Here is an 8,087-nt window from a genome sequence, read left to right on the forward strand (position 1 = left end):
AAATCTTGTCTAAAAAGCTGCATAACCTGAATTAACACCATTCATTTTTTGCACCTAAAAGTTTTGCTTTAAATTATAATTTTAAAACCTTATTTGGCATTGACCCATATATATATTCTATCCTGGTGGGGACTTCAACCTGAATGCACACAGATTCATGGGAACTCGTGTCACCATGGGCACCTAAATTGAGGTCCCCATGAGGAAACAAGCTTATAAATCTTCCATAATGAGTTTTTTTGAAAATGTAAAAATGCAGAAAGTTTTCTGTGACGTGTTTGGTTTAAGGGTGGTGTTAATGTAAGGGGATAGAATATACAGTATAAAAAACATTACGTCTATGGAGAGTCCCTGCAAAGATAGCGAACCAGATGTGTGTGTGTGCGTATATATATATATATATTCGCAATGGTGATCCCTAAATTCATTTACAAGCAAGGCACTTTCAATTGCGATTGCATCAATGCTTACTCAGTGTCTTTAAAACCTTTACATTCTCAGCTGTCTGAAATCTGCACGCATACAAAGAGCCCTCAACTGATTCAGTCCATTCTCGTGGTGGCCTTGCTGGTGGATAAAGCCTATGAGCATGGAAGTGATTGATGTGAAATATGCCCTCCTCATTGACTGGGTGAACTCCATTTTCTGCTCCTAATACAGAAATCACTCCAGGTCTGTGGCATAATGATTTACGATGAATCTGTGTCAATGTTGAACTCACAAACCCCACCTAATCCATCTTGCAAAGACCCTCCTCGCTGCGGAGAAATGCAGCATTCTCCATTTATAAGTGTTGAATCTATTACCCCACTGATTGGTAATAACTTTCGGCCTTTGCGGCCCTTAGACAGTAATTACTCGGATACTGATGCTCTTTGAGACCCGGCACCAAAGGTAAAACTCGGCATCAGCAGGGCTTAGTTGACCCACCTTGCTTTCAAAGTTATTACTTTAAAAGTTGAACTGTTTTTAAGGAATAGTTGATTGGAAAATGAAAATTCTGTCGTCCTTTAAACCAAGAAAGTATTCCATTTGACATATAACCATGTGAGAAACAAAGCGTTATTTAATCGTTATTTCCTCACAAAATTCTCCGAATCTAAGTCATATGGACTATACTTTCATGAGCTGTTGTACGGAAAGGAGCAACTTACTGCTATGATGAGACACGAGTAAAAAATGGCAGAACCTTCTTTTTTGCCTAAATTCCTTTAATGTAGGAAGAAAGTGTAATAAACACTAGTCTACACTCTACAAAATAAAGGTTCTTTTTTTGACCTCTCGGTTCAAGTTGGGTTGAAAATGGACAAACCCAGCAATTGGGTTGTTTTAACCCTTTAAGACCTAAGGGTATTTTTACAATTAATTTTTCGCCTGGTTTTATTTACTAAAAAAGCTTGTAAAACATCAACCCTGTTGTGTACAGACAATTGACACACCTCTTTTTTTTCAAGACAAGTTGCACTGTCAGTATATTTGTGTTGCATTGATGTCACCTGAATGTAAAATAAGTTATGGGACCATAAAGACAAATGAAAACATAAAACGGAAATTGAATCACTCAAATATTTATTGAAAACACACACAAATAAATAAAAGCTAAGCATATTTCCTCTGGAAAACAGTTTGTTCAAGTCTTTGGAGTCCTGGAACTCAGGAATAAACATGAGAACTTATACAGAACCAAAACTATTTAAATTTTTCCAAAAAAAGTCCAGGCGTTTTTGGCCTCTTTGGATTTTGGATATTTACTGGTACCAAGCCTCAAAACAGTTCCTAGCAGGAACTTCTCCTCAAACTTTCTCCTCAAACTTTTTCCTCAAACTTTCTCCACAAAACTACTCAAAACTGCAGCGCGTCTCTCTCTCTCCTCAACACTACTAGCTGTGCGTCTCTCTCTCTCCACAATAACAGAGCTGTGGTTCATGCGTAATGACGCACACCAACGTGGATGACGGATCATTGGTCAAACCCTCATCCAAAATGGCAGCTAGCATCGCACTAGCGGCAAAAATGACGGAAAATTTATAAATTATGGACATCAAGTGGATAAATCTTGGATGTAAGCGTTTTGATTTATTGCTGAACAACTCCAAAAAGATGCACATGTTCCAGGCTGGATAGAAAACCTTCTGTAAAGGCTACAAAGACACCAAAGACACCCCCGTGATGGCTAGCTCGTTAGCTTTCTGCTGGAAAGAAAAGAAAATCGATAAAAGTTTCATGAAATAATATAGATATTTATCGGAGGTGCCGTGTGACGTCGTGGGCGATGCCGTCGGGCTCTGAGGGTTAAACCAGCGTTTGGGTTGTTTTAAGCAACCGCTGGGATAAAGCAACCCATTCACTGGGTTAAAACAACTCAATTGCTGGGTTTGTCCATTTTTAACCCAACTTAGGCTGTTTTTAACCCAGCATTTTTTAGAGTGTATGGTGAAATCCCATGAAGAAATCCCATACTTTACTCTCAACATATCCTAGGTGTATATGACTTTCTTCTTTCATCCAAACACAGTTATATTATAAAATATCCTCTTCCAAACTTTATAATGGGAGTGAATGGTACCTTAGATTTTGAAGCCCAAAATATGCATCCTTCCACCATAAAAGTAATCAACTCCAGGGTGTTTAAAAGGCCTTCTTAAGCAAAACGATGCGTTTTTGTAAGAAAAATATCCACATTTATAACTTTACAAACTATAATCACTGGCTTCCGGTAACGGCCGTATGCGAGTCGAGTTCTGGTTCGACATAAGAGAAGAGGAGCTTGAGATTGTTTAAACAGCGAGAGGCGTCTACTCTCACCTAAGCTTACGCTACTCCTATACATCATGCATCGGGTCAGAGGTCACTCTTCGCTGGAACTCGACTCGCATACGGCGGCCATTACCGGAAGCCAGTGATTATATTTATTTAACAAGTTCGTTTGCCCATATAATCATAAGGTATTAGGTTCAACATATTTGGCTTGCTGTCCACTGATGAGGGGCTCGATGAAGCAGTTTGAACTCAAGCTCTGATATACCCCCACAGTGAATAAATATAGGATATGATTATGTAGGGCAAGGTACCTAAGATGAAGGTGGAGTTTGGGGAGGTGGTGGGATGCTGGAACAGCTGAGACTGAGGAGAGGTAAGCAGCTGTTTATATACTCTGGCTGTAGGCTGTTGATTGTAAGATTAGATGGGCTCGCTCCTCCCTAAATTACGTTTAGGAACTTCACAAAGTTATAAATATGGATATTTTTCTTCAGAATGCCTTAATTAACCCTCTGGAGCCGATTACTTTTATGGTGGATGGATGCACTTTTTTGGGCTTCAAAATCTAAGGTAGCATTCGCTCCCATTATAAAGCTTGAAAGAGCCAGGATATTTTATAATATAACTCTGATTGTGTTTGGATGAAAGAAGAAAGTCATATACCTACACCTACACTCGTTAACCCTTCCATTGCACAAAATGTATTTTATAGCGTAGAAAGGTTCTTTAGACTATAAAATGGTTAGAACATTTTTTTTCTTTAAAGAACCTTTCACAAAATGATTCTTCTTTGGCAAAAATCCCTTTTTGGTTCTTCCTGGCACCTTTATTTTTAAGAGTGTACGATGGCTTGAGGGCAATTATGGGTACATTTTATTTTGGGGTGAACTAACCCTTTAACATTCATGGAAGATTTCCATTGTACAAAAGATTCTTTATATTGAAAAAGGTTCAGATTATTAAAATGTTATTTCACTGTGAAAACTCCCCTTTGGAACCTTTATTTTTAAAAGTATCGTTTCCTAAAAGCCAAAATCAGACATTCCCACTTGAATATTTCATTGTGTTTTGTTCACACGGGACAGCAGTTCTATGATTCCCTGTGTATTCCATGGTGACGCCGCTGACAAACATTTATCTTGTGTTAAATCATGCGCTTCTGAACCCGAATAAGGAACTGGAGTCACAGAGTGCGTGAAGCCGTCATGTCGTGTCACCGTTGTGTCAGCAAAGCATCTGTCAGAGTCACATTTCAGAGGAAAGGAGAAACGTCTCTATTGGCTTCATCTGTTTGTGTGGCAGGATGCCTGATTGCTGAAACACTGCCAAATCACCCTGGGTAATCCCGCTCGATGGAGTCCCACCGAACGCTGGGGTTCACAGTGCATGCATGCAAGAAAACCGCCTGTCACCGCAACAACATCGCTGACAAAAAGCCACCTACCGTGATTTAGTAAATATTTGAGCTATCACAGCAGGCGAGGAACAATCGGCAAGGAAAAAACAAAGCAGTATTCAAAACTTGACCATTTTTTGGGAAGCTTCGCTGACCCAAGCCACTTAAAATTGTTCTTTGAGCGACTCTCACTCTGCAGTGTAATTAGCATATGAATAACGGCATACGCAGAGATCCTACGAGTACAAGAAGTGATATGCATATGTGCTCAGAGATCCGCCTACTCAAGTAGCTGCAGTGTTTAGAGCGAGCTCGATGTAAGGTACCCACTTTGAAGTTGGCGATTTCCTCAACTTCTTGATTGGCTTTGCAGAGAAAACTGTGCCACTCAATTATACCTGTTATTCATCAAGGAGAACAAATTGCTCCAAGCAGGCAGGCAGGCAGGCAGGGAGGGTTACCTGTAGCTAACAAAAAGGCGCAGGAGGCCCCTTGTGGAGCGCCGCGACTCGGCTCTCTGTGTTCTTACCATTTGGTTTTTGTTATGGAATTAAAATTTCACACCAAATGGGTGGAAGGAAATGTGGTGGAATAGGAAACCTGTAATTAGCACTAATGAGCTTATTCTTGGGGTCTGTGATTGGAATAAAAATGGGAGACTTACTGATTCTTTTCCCATCTCGACTTTAATGGCCAGCAAAAGAAAGGTGTCACTTTGAACCACGGCGCAGCCACAATGCACATCAGTAACTGATCAAATCTTCAAAGAAAGCTCGCAGAAGTCTCAGCTGAATGAAAAAGAACTTAATAAGTCCCGCTTTGAAGCAGAAAGAAAGCCCCCCTACTTCTCAAGCGGACCGTGAAAACTGGACGAACCCTGGCGACCTGGATGATTAATGGCGTTTGGGTTATTTTCGACCGTTTTTTTTTCAGATTCGTACCTTTTTTCGCTCACGCTCTGATCAACATGCTAACGGCACTTGTCGTCTGTTTTATCAGCAGGGAGATGTTGTTTCAGTCGTGCCAAGTCAGGGGACATTATCAGGGCAGCGCAAAGGTGGCACGGATAAATAAACTCATTAAAACAACAGGCCTCGTGATTAACGATGTGTAATTGCTTTGATAGAAATGAAAACAAACATCATTTACAGCACGGCGAGAAAGAGAGTCAGAGGCCGAGAACAGTGGGGCGGCTTGTATACGCTAACGCACATCTGGAAGGAACTGTTCAACCACTGAAATATGCAGGTATAATCAGTAGCAAATGTCCACACCCGCCATGTTTCGAGTTCATAAATATGTATCTCTCAAATAAAAGGAATGTTGTTTTCTCTGGGCCTGGGAGTTATTAGGTAACTAATAACATATTTGAAAGTAAAAGGCCATTGCAGTGTCTGCTGGGAAGAGGAGGCTGGAGCGTGCAGTTGTGCAGCCGTACACGTGAACAGCGGTGAAATGGCTAGCAGGTTGTGATCAAAGTACTGAGCCATGTGCAGCCAATCTGACCCAGTTGACATTTCACTAACAACCTAAAATATATGTCAAATTATCCAGTCTGTCGCAATACCGCAGGTTTGCTTTTAAGGACGTGGGTGTTCATGTATATTGAAAGAGAGAGGTCTTGGAAGGGAACATCGAGTGGAAAGACTACTTTTTGAAAAGTCAACAAGAAATCAAAAACCATCCTATTAACTTTCTCAATACACATTCCAGATCTTCCTTTACCAGATGTATCAATACACATTATCCAGTTTAACATTTATACTTTATTTAAGTAATTCTTTTGAGCATTCTCTGGGAATCGAACCCATGACCTTCGACACTATGCTTCAAAATGCTAATCAAAAACTTGCACACATGCAGCTTTATACACTCACCTAAAGGATTATTAGGAACACCATACTAATACTGTGTTTGACCCCCTTTCGCCTTCAGAACACAAGAAACAATACTCAGGTAAGCTGTGGCATTTAAACGATGCCCAACTGGCACTAAGGGGCCTAAAGTGTGCCAAGAAAACATCCCCCACACCATTATACCACCACCACCAGCCTGCACAGTGGTAACAAGGCATGATGGATCCATGTTCTCATAATGTTTACGCCAAATTCTGACTCTACCATCTGAATGTCTCAACAGAAATCGAGACTCATCAGACCAGTCAACATTTTTCCAGTCTTCAACTGTCCAATTTTGGTGAGCTTGTGCAAATTGTAGCCTCTTTTTCCTATTTGTAGTGGAGATGAGTGGTACCCGGTGGGGTCTTCTGCTGTTGTAGCCCGTCCGCCTCAAGGTTGTGCGTGTTGTGGCTTCACAAATGCTTTGCTGCATACCTCGGTTGTAACGAGTGGTTATTTCAGTCAAAGTTGCTCTTCTATCAGCTTGAATCAGTCGGCCCATTCTCCTCTGACCTCTAGCATCAACAAGGCATTTTTGCCCACAGGACTGCCGCATACTGGATGTTTTTCCCTTTTCACACCATTCTTTGTAAACCCTAGAAATGGTTGTGCGTGAAAATCCCAGTAACTGAGCAGATTGTGAAATACTCAGACCGGCCCGTCTGGCACCAACAACCATGCCACGCTCAAAATTGCTTAAATCACCTTTCTTTCCCATTCTGGCATTCAGTTTGGAGTTCAGGAGATTGTCTTGACCAGGACCACACCCCTAAATGCATTGAAGCAACTGCCATGTGATTGGTTGATTAGATAATTGCATTAATGAGAAATTGAACAGGTGTTCCTAATAATCCTTTAGGTGAGTGTATTTCACAATGACTTCATAGTGATATTTTGCACTGTAAGCATACGCTAGACGGATGTGTTTGACCTTTGTGTTCGCATCTCTCATTTTTTGCAGTGTCAGATGACACAGAATTCTAAAAACATGGCGCTCAAGTTAAACTCCTGGAAGGCGCGACCTCGTGGCGTGGAGACGAGGAGGCTTTCTGAGGCGGAACAAGGGATGGCGAAGGGATGGTGGTAGTCGACGACGGGGGGATGGTGACAGCAGGGCAACGACACCTTGGCGCCGATGATAGTGGACGGCCGACGGCACAGACCCAGAGCGCCACAGTGCCGACAGCCCACGGTGGAGTTGAGGGAGGACGGAGCCGAGGTGTTACAGTGGCTGACGACAACTGGGGGACAACCAATGGAGACGAGGCTGAATGATCCACTGGTGCATATGGAGAGCCGCTGGAGCTGAGTGACATCGCTAGTCCTGGAGACCCAGGTGATGTTGCGGTGACAAGCATCTGAGGCGAATCCAGAGAACCAGAGGGCTGAGGTGGAGCCGGTGTGACAGAGGACAGAGGCGAAGCAAGTCTGTGGTGGATGTGGAGTGACAACTGACCAAGGGGGTGCCAGTGGGATAAAGGAATCCAGTGGAGCCGCAAGGCGGAGGCTGTCTGGTGGAGCTGAAGGTGGGAGGAGCCAGGCAAAGCCGGCAGGCCGACGGGCCTAGATGGAGCAAAGTGATCAGAGGCTGGAGGTGGAGCTGCAGGATCCTCTCGCTCAGACACTGCTGGTGGTTGCTCGACCTGAGACTCGACGTCACAGCAGGGCAGTACCAGAGATGGCAAAGGGCTGCAAACCTCCAGCAGAGGCAGGGCTGGAGGACTGGCTGAGCTCTGTGGGGGTGGTGGCGGCAGATGGAGACTTGACTAAATAGGTCAGCAAAACAGTCTCAGTGCTGTCTAGCGATGATGATTCAGACAAATCAAAGTCCAAACAGTTCATAGTGCTGTCTTGAAACAGCGATGAAGAATCTGAGCAAACTAATAAATCATAGCCCAAACAGTTGATAGTGCTGTCTAGAAACAGCGATGAGGAACACAAAATGGGGTTGGATAGGGTGGGAGTTGATACCTCCGCAGTGAAGGCAATCAGCCAGTCCTCAGTCCACAGGTGTCGCGGGCTCACACTCCTGG

The sequence above is a fragment of the Gobio gobio genome, assembly GCF_949357685.1.
Source record: "Gobio gobio genome assembly, chromosome: 5".
Classification (NCBI taxonomy): domain Eukaryota; kingdom Metazoa; phylum Chordata; class Actinopteri; order Cypriniformes; family Gobionidae; genus Gobio; species Gobio gobio.